The sequence below is a fragment of the Trichechus manatus genome, unplaced genomic scaffold (genome assembly GCF_000243295.1).
Source record: "Trichechus manatus latirostris isolate Lorelei unplaced genomic scaffold, TriManLat1.0 scaffold00232, whole genome shotgun sequence".
In the NCBI taxonomy this organism is placed as follows: Eukaryota; Metazoa; Chordata; class Mammalia; order Sirenia; family Trichechidae; genus Trichechus; species Trichechus manatus.
In genome coordinates this window covers 1,407,593-1,417,127 of record NW_004444168.1, presented here as the reverse complement: position 1 = coordinate 1,417,127, position 9,535 = coordinate 1,407,593, and the positions used below count along the sequence as shown (strand labels likewise).

Here is a 9,535-nt window from a genome sequence, read left to right as displayed (position 1 = left end):
AAGGTAGATCCCAAAAGAAAGTCACCAAGACATATTATAATCAAACTTGCCAAAACCAAAGATAAAGAGAGAATTTTAAGAGCGGCTAGGGATAAATGAAAAGATACCTTCCAGGATTTCATATCCTCTAGAAAAACCTTAGCTCCCTTACTGGCACTGTGGAATTACTCTCCATCTTGGATCTGGGCAGTGAGGCAAGTCAGAGCAGTGTAGCTGTCTTTTAGGCATTTAGCCACCCAAAGAGGATCCTTAAAATTGCTTCTGTGGATGGAGAGGATGATGTCCCAAATGGGCACCAGCTGAAGTCCCCAGTCAATGACACACCAGGTTTGATTGCTGGCTATGAAGCAAGCTTTCCACTGGGCAAGGCCATCGCTTCTGGTTAGCCACCTGTGTGGGCCACAGATAATTGGACTTTGGTTTGGGGATTTTAGAAGTTTGTGATCTGAGAGGCTGTTTTTGAACGAGAGTCTGAAACGTTCACCCCTATAGCAATTTTCACTACAAAGCCACAGTAGCTGCTCCTTATGTAAATATCCAGGGCTTCTGCTGACCGCTGCTTCACTTCTGCCAGCTGCTCACTTTGGAAACCCTCTGAAACGGCCTTCCAACAGTAGATTCCGCCCAGGTGCAGAGGGCCCTGGTTAGCATGAGAGCCAAACCTGGGAAGAAGGCCTCAGTCCTGCACCTCAGCAAGGGAAGGGTGTCTGGGCCTTTAGGTTGTCCCAGAAGGTCTTCAATGCATTTCAGTTCCTGGTGAGCAGCCTTGAAGAACTGGAGCTCGTCAATGGGAAAGTAGCAAGAGGTCACTCAGACATAGCTCAACTTGATTGTACAGAAATAAGAGTGCTCAGACGATGACTGTTATTTCTGCTGGGATTCTGAATGTTGGCTGTGATCCATATCTGCCTCCAGGCTGAATCCCCACCCTCCACCCTTAGCTGAGGCTGTGACACTGAAGCCCAGCTTCTCTATAGTCTGGGTAAACATAGATTCTGCTTGAGAAGATGAAAATTCCTTTGTTTCCATTCGGGTGCCTTGCTCAGGGCCAAAGAATGAATAATCCTTGGGGAGACTAAATAGCTCTTCTCTCGTTGCTGTCAAATCCATTTGGTGACAGGTTTTGTGAATTCTCTGCAGGGTCAGCCCTCCAGATCTCCATCTCATCAGATCTCTATCTGGGAGGATTTGCCTGTGGGACAGTGTCACTTCACGAAGTTGAGATGTCTCTGCATGTTTTCCGTGACTTCCCTTAGAGGCTTCTCAGGCAGTGGCCAGTACTCTCTTGGGATCACCATTGCCTGCCTCAGCTCTGCTTCTTCTGTCCCCACTGCCTCTTGCTGTCTTTTCCCCCCTTCTGACATCAAGTTCTTCAGCTCCTACACAGCCTATTGTGCCTACTTTTGCTTATTTTTCTGAGATTACTGTAACTTTGAAAGGCTATTTGAGTGTGACAGATTAAGCAGTTTCTCCAGGCCCCATTTTTCCCGAGGATGTTGTGCCTGGAATTTAGCTTCAGTTCTTTTTCTTCTAGGTGTTGTAAGGCCTGGGCACAGGTAATGCCCAGTTGTTCCTGCAGCATGGGCAACTAGTACTCAGCAGCCAGCCCCACTTCTCTCAGCATCTCTTGGAGATTTTGCCTTCTTTTGCCTATGAGCGGGTGTTCTTCTGGAATGGACTCTGCTGTGTCCATTGATGTGGGGAGAAGAGACACTCACTTCGTCTGATTGTGTCTGCTGTTAAGTTGTGTCAGCCACGTAGCTAAAATTGTGATTGTAGTTAAGGATGCAAGTCTCCAAGGCTTTCCCATTGCCTCCTTTCATTGTTATAACAAATATATTTTGTTAATGATTTGTGTGTGTGTGTGTGTAAGACATTCTGGGTGTTCTCAACATGTGTTGCCATTTTAGTAGCCAGGGTGAATTGCAAGTTAATACTATGGCTTTTGGCACCTCCTGTCCAAGAATAAATTACATGGAGAGCATTGAACTGAGGGTTTGAGTTTGAAAATGTATATGCATTTGACAGTTCGATTATTATTGTTAGCGAAATAAAAACGATGCCACCAACTGATTCTCTTTCTGTTAGGTTCTGTCAGACTTTTGTTGACAAGTTTCATTTCTACCTCTCTGTCACATCTTCTTAGTTCTTTCATGATCTTTATTTACTTTCGACCCTCCTTTTTCTGTTGCTCTCTACCCTTCTAAATGCACTCGAACCTGCATTTATCTGTTGCTGTCTTCTTACTTTTTATCTACCCCTATTTAATATCTTTTTATTATATTATCAACTTTCTATATACTGATAGCATCCAAGTCTGTGTGTAGATTCAAATTTATTCCTGTGTTCAATGATTTGTCAGTGCTATTTTTTCCCCTCCAATTCTTCTAGGTCATATTTTTGGAGAGCAGATGAGGTGAGATTTCACATGTCTCAACTGCTCACATTATTCAGGTTTTCTTTCTTCCTGTGATTCCTGTCACATTGAATGACACTACCATATTTCCAGGCCAGTGGGTGTCCAACTTCTGCTAACATGAATTTAGTTCACCATGTCTTCAGTTTATCCTCCCAAATTTCTCCTCAATCTCTGCTTTTTTTTTCACTCCCTCATCAGCTCTTCCATATATTTTGCCCTCATTATGTCTTTATTGGATTATTATAATAGTCACTTCACCTTAAATCATCATCCATATAGTCATTCTCACTTGGAGCTTTCCATCTTCCTCAGTGACACTGGAATCGGAATCTACCCTTCCATGGCAGTCTAAGCTATTGAAACCAACCTTCCAAACTGAAGATACCTAAAACAGGTGGATAAAATTTTAAAACAAATTCTATAATCCTCAAGGATTTTACTAGATTATAGGAATTACCTGGCAAATACCTTACAGAAGAAGTAAATCAAAGAGATGAGCTTGGCATTTAGGGATCATTTACTAATCCACAAGGGATGAGAGGCTGAGAAGTCATGGGAGGCTAGAGAACAAAAGCTAGAAACCAGAGCCTTCGCATGGTGAACCATTTAACATTTACGGTTGAGATCACAAAGAGCTAATCTTTAAGACTAAGGCTTTAATGCAGCCTTTGCAAAGAGCTCAGCAATCTTTGCTTTAACTGGAGGCACAGAGTATGTAATATTGGTCATTATGTTACCACTGAGGGCACGGAGGCCCTCCAGACTCAATGGGTCCTTGTCTTTCTCTTGTAAGAATACACAGAGGAGACAATTTTTGGGTTCAGCTCTAACAGGTTTATTTTACTTGTGACAAGTAAAAGGAGTCATTCAGGGCTCATCCCTCTCCAAAAGACTGACTTGCAATGAGGAGCAAGGCTAGGGCTCATATGGGTTCAACGGGGACAACACAGCAATGAATATTCAGTGGGTATCTTTGAAGGGGTGGGTACTCCTTGGAATGGTAGTGCATACTAATTAGGTTGCGTGCACGTCTGGAATCCAAGATGGAAACTGCTGATATTCAAGACGGAGTCCCCTCTGCAGCTCTCGGCATCACTTATTATGGGATAAGGGATATGGCGCAGGCGCACTGATCTTCTGTATTACTTAACCCCTTTCGGTGGGCCAGAACAGCAGTCACACTTTGCTCTTCTGCACATGCAGAGCCTGTAAGAAGGGGAAAGGGACTAGAAAAACACTAAGGAGGAAGTAGTAATTCACAGGTTGTTCTAACCTTATTTTATGTTGACAGGTTGTGGTTCCCATTTAACAGCTCTTTTATTCTGCCAGGACAGTTAACCCTGTATGTCTCAATTATATCAATTATAAGTGTACTAAATGCTTCAGTTAAAAGGCCAAGATTATCAGGATAAATTAAAAAAGAAAACCCAACTTTTTGCTGGTTGCAAAACTCATATCTAAAACATAAAGATACAGAAAGTATGAGAGTAAAGGGATGAGTGCAAACACCATAAGAAAGCTAGAGTAACTAGCTGTATTAATGTCAGAGAAGTAGAATTTAAGTAAAAAAAAACATGAGACAAAAATCTCAAGTTATAATGATAAATATTTTAATTCACTAAGAAGATGTAACGATTCTACATTTGCATTCACTTAATAATATAGTCTCAAAATGTATAAAAAGGAAAAATTCACAGTATTACTAGGAGAAGTAGATAATCTACAATAACTTTAGGAAAGATTCATCAGTTGTATTAGTAACTGACAAAACAAGTAACCAAAAATCAATAGTCATGAACAGTATGATTAACAACCAGGATCTAATGTCCACAGATAGAACACTGCACCCCAAAATTATCATCGTTGTGTCTCTAGCGATTTGTAGAAAACTGTTAGCCTGGACAGAAAGGAACTTGTCCTTTGGGCAGCAGACATTCACATGTTTGGGGGTTGTTCATAGATAGTTGAGAAGAAGAGAGAAGAAAGTTGAGTACCTAGGGGCCTGAGGGAATGAAGTTATATATTTGAGAGCCAGTACAGAGGCAGCATATGACAGAGATGTGGTCTTCACCAGTCAGGATTCCTCATTAGGGTACATCAAACAGGATGTCCCAAATTGCACTCACCACCTGCTTTCCAAATCTTTCCTTCTTTTCCAGTGTCTGAGACTCCAAATAATCATCTTTGACTTTTTTCTCTCTTTCATCCCACACAATCAGACACTATATTCTCAAATATGTTCATCAAATTGGTAGCATAGTGTTTAAGAGCTATGACTGCTAACCAAAAGGTCAGCAGTTCAAATCTGCCAGACACTCTTAAGAAACCCAATGGGGCAGTTCTACTTTGTCCTATAGGATCACTATGAGTCAGAATCAACTTGACCGCAACAGGTTTGGTTTTATTTTTTTGGTATTCATCAGAAGAAGAGGACTCCTGATTAGACCGAAGAAAAATTGACACCTTGAATTGTGGTGTTGGCAAAGAATATTGAACATACCATGGACTGCCAGAAGGACGAACAAATCTGTCTTGGAAGAAGTAAAGCTAAAATGCTCCTTCAAACCGAGGATGGCAAGATTACGTCTCACATACTTTGGACGTGTTATCAGGAGGGATCAGTCCCTGGAGAAGGGCATCATGGTTGGTAAAGTACAGGGTCAGCAAAAAAGAGGAAGATCCTCAACAAGATGGATTGACACAGTGGCTGCAACAATGGGCTCAAGCGTAACAACAATTGTGAGGATGGCGCAGGACCAGGCAGTGTTTTTCGTTCTGTTGTACATAGGGTCGCTATAAGTCAGAACCGACTTGACAGCACCTGACAACAGCAACATTGATCACATTCTATGTACCCTGTGCTCTGCTAGAAAATGGGGTTACAGAAGGTCCTGCAGCAACCTGAGGAATGGTCTAGAAGGAGGGAGAAATAAAGCAGTAATTGAAGCTTCTCTCATCCTCACCATGTAGCCTCACTTTCTGATTCTCTAGAGAATGTAGAAGCTCCACCCACCTGCCCTGAGCTTTGCACTCTCAATGGTCCTTTCTTTCATATCTTGAATCTATCTTACTCTCCCGATTATTTCAAACTTCGTTTAGAGTGAGGTTATCAAACATGCTCAGATAACCTCATTCTAAATAAATGCAGTCTGGAGTTTGTCTCCTCCTTAAGCCCCTAATCTCCTTATTCTCATCACTATAAGGTTTCTGTAAAATAGAAAATTTGGCTCAATAAATAGGAATGTGTGATTGCTAAATAAACTAACACATTTTCACTGCTCTTACTTCCTCGTAAAATTTCATTGTGTAGTATGACTTCCATTCCCATTTTTTTCTAAAAGGGCTTTTGACAATCCTGTCCTTGACGTTGTAGTTACCAAGTTAGATATTCTTTTCCTGGAACTCTGTCTTTGTCTTACTTATCCTTAAGACCAATGAAACCCTTTTATTCTTTATCATGACCTAACCTAATCTGACACACTTAAGTATCATAAAGGAAACTAGGAAAAATAAGCCAAGGATGTCACAACATTTGTTCTACGGTATTTACCAATACTTACATTTTGCCAGACAGAGTTGTAGGTGCTATGGATTGACTGCTGAATAAGAAAAAATGGTCCTTGCCCATACAGAGTCCTGAAAATGAACACGTAAATAAATAAATACACAAAATAATTTAAGTTTGTGATTCATGCTATGAAGGAAAGAGAGAGTGATGTGATGGAAAGCAACTTGAGACAGAACATGGCCATCTAACATTAGGTGGTCAGAGAATGCCTCTTCTAGGCGTTGCTATTAGGGCCATGACATGTAGTTCTGGTGTTGATCAAGGGAATATTTTGGGGCCTTCCTTTGTTTTTCTAACGTTTCTAGTTTCTACTAGTTTGTTGTGTTTTTGTTTATTGGTTTTTCTTTTTCATTCTTGTTGTCCACCTACTGTCTGTGATCCTGATCTTTCATTTTGGACTTAGTGCTGGTATATGGTCTTAGTGGATTGACTACCTTGTGTAGGATGCTGGATCACTGTAGTTTGAGACTCATTCTCAATTTCTGGCTCTAGATTCCTGTCCAAATTCCCTTCTAGGTCTGTCTCTCCCCCCAGTTATGAAGAGGGGTTGGTAATATTGTCACATTTTTTTCTGGATACTATTTTTTTTCAGTTCTTCACCCAGAACTATTTGTTTCTTGTTGGGCATATACTGCATTTCAAGCTATGGTTATTCTATATATTTTATTAAGAATTTTCTTCTGAATCTGTTTCCATTTCCATAACCATGCTGCCATTGGATTGTCTTCTTTTCTGCTCTATTCTATTAACTTTGTCTTTCTCTATCACTTGTAATTCCTTTTCCACATTGCATCCAGAAGCATCCTTCTGAAAACAAAATTTAAATAATATACTGCCTTGTTTACAAAAATTTAAAGCCTCTGAATTGCCTTGTGATACTATCAAAACTGCTTATCCTGCTATTCAAGGCCCTAATAGTCTGGCAGCAATCAGTCTCTACAATTCCTTTCACAACAAGTTCTTGTCGTTTTCTTACCACCCACCTCACTCTCTTTCCTTAGCAGCTACACTCTTCCATCTTCCGTCAGTCTCATGGAATTTTTTGACTCTACATATTACATTACATGGGCCCTTCCCCACCTTCTTTGCCTGGGTTTCTATACTCCTGACCCAGCTCAAGTTTCTCGTTGTTCGTGAAGCCTTCCATTAATCTTGCAGGTCCAGTTAGTAGCTCTCCTTTCTGTGCTATCAATAGTACCCTGGGCTTATATGTATTATATAAATTATTAAACTACCTTGATTAGCTGTTTAGATAATGCCCTCCCCTTCTTCCCATATTTGTAGCTATTCTGGGTCAATGCCGATGTCAAATTGATATTTGTCCTTTACCTGTCTTACATTCTATTCTCATGTCTCTGTTTCAGTCTGCTCTCTTTGACTTTTTCCATCACTGTTTCTTTTTCAGTCTCTGTATCTGTTCTTGTATCTCTTTCTCTCCCATTTTCCTCCTTCTTCCTTACTTGTCTCCTTCAGGCTAACCTCCTGTCTTCATGTGACTCCAGAGAGATCTGGATGTAGAGTAGATTCCTTCCCTGAGTCTGATAGACTGCTCACTCACTGCTTTAGTCCAGGCTCTGGCTTCCTGTGTGGCAGAGGGCTTGAATTTATCGTAAGGCCAAGAAGAGAAAAATGGGTTTCACTAAATGTTTTAAATTTGTTATTGTCTTGCTACAGCTCATGAATCTTGGAATACGTGATTAGTAATGACTCTTACATTTAAAAATCATCATCAGAAGAGGACTCCTGATTAGAAAGTGGGTTGCTCTGTGTGTGTATGAGTTTGTGTGCCCCTGGGTGGGGTGTAGCACATGCAAACTCATTCTGTCACCCAACTATCTGTGTCTTCCCTTCCTTCTCACCTACCCCACTGCTGTGGAAAGACTTTCAGTTTCGTTTCTCAGTCTCCCCCTTATTTCCCAGAAACTGTATATATAGTTCCTTAAAAGTCAGCAATGCTTTGGCAAGGATAGAAAACTTTTTCCTCTTAAGAAAGAGTGGCAGTGGATTAAAGATGATGTCTGTCCTTCCCCATTTCTTTGAATAGATTTTTAATTTTAATTAATTTTAATTAATTAATTAATTTTAATATTTCTTTTCCATTCCTAGAAATGAGTATGTATATATTTGTTCTTGTCAGCACTATTTTTACATAATGTTAATTATGCAGCATCTAACATTAAAATAGAGTCTAGGAAATTTTTGTGCCTATATTTTCTTCCACAGAAGTTTGGTTCAGGATAGTATTTGTTTTTTTGTTTGTTTGTTTTTGTTTTTTTAAAGTGGAAATCAGAGTTTCATTTTAATTGTGTTTCCATTTCAAACACTATTGACTCTCTGCTAAGAAAAATAACGTGATTAGCATTGGTAATTTTCTTCTCACCTTCCCTCTCATGGTTTATAGGCTCCATATTTTGTTCTGCAATCGTCATTCCCCTAGTTCTGTACTTTTAGCTCCATGTTTAAATGGTTTGATGCTGCCTAGTAGTCCTTTAACCATGGTTTTTTCATTTTGAATTTTTGTTTTTAAATTTATAGCTGGATTTCATCAACAAGTATTTCCTTTAAGAAAGGTTCATATAGTTACTGCATTTCATGAATTCTTTCATATTTGAGAATTTCTTCTTGTTGCTTTTTGACTTTAATAGCAATTTCAGTGGGCACTATATTATTAAGTTATGATTATACTCCTGCCTCTGTATCCACCACCCACCCAAACTTTGTAAGACGTAGTTCTTTTTTTTTTTGTTTTGTTTTTGTTTTTAAACAGCTTTATTTAGATATAATTCACATGATACAATTCACCCATAGTGTACAAATTAGTGGTTTTTAGAATAAGAGTTGTACAACCATCGCCACAAGAAATTTTAAAACATTTCTTCACACAAAAAAGAAACGCCATATCCATTAGCAGCCACTTCCAATTTCCCCCTCCTCCTTGACCCTGGCAACCACTAATCTACCTTCTGTCTCTCTTTTCTGCACATTTCATATAAATGGAATCATAATATGTAGTCTTCTGTGTCATGCTTCTTTCACATAGCATGTTTTCAGCTTCATCCATGTAGCATGTATCAGTACTTCATTCCTTTTATTGAAATTAATACTCCATTCTATAGATATACCACGTGTTGTTTATCCATTCATCAGTTGATGCACATTTGGGTTGTTTCCACTTTTTGGCTGTTATGAATAAAGGTGCTATGAGCATTCATATATGAGTTTATTTATTTATTTATTTATTTTTATTGTACTTCTGGTGAAGGCTTACAAAACAAATAGTTTCTCATGAAACAGTAGTACACATGTTGTTTTATGGCATTGGTTAACAACCCCACAACATGTCAACCCTCTAATTTCTCAACTTATTTTTTGGTGAAAATACACATAGCCAAAGATACACAATTTCAAAAATTTCTGCATGCACAGTTCAGTGACATTGACTACGCTCTTCCAATTTTGCTGTTATTCTCACTTAAGATGAAGGCTTACAGAACAAAATAGTTTCTCATTTAACAGTTACTACAAATGTTGTCCTATGACAATGGTTA

The 9,535-nt window shown here is 39.3% G+C and overlaps 1 pseudogene; it reads right to left on the bottom strand.

Moving 5' to 3' along the window:
* The window catches only part of LOC101345003 (interferon-induced very large GTPase 1-like), a 16,034-nt pseudogene extending 7,618 nt beyond the window's left edge, over window positions 1–8,416 (bottom strand).
* Window positions 8,417–9,535: the final 1,119 nt, after the last annotated feature.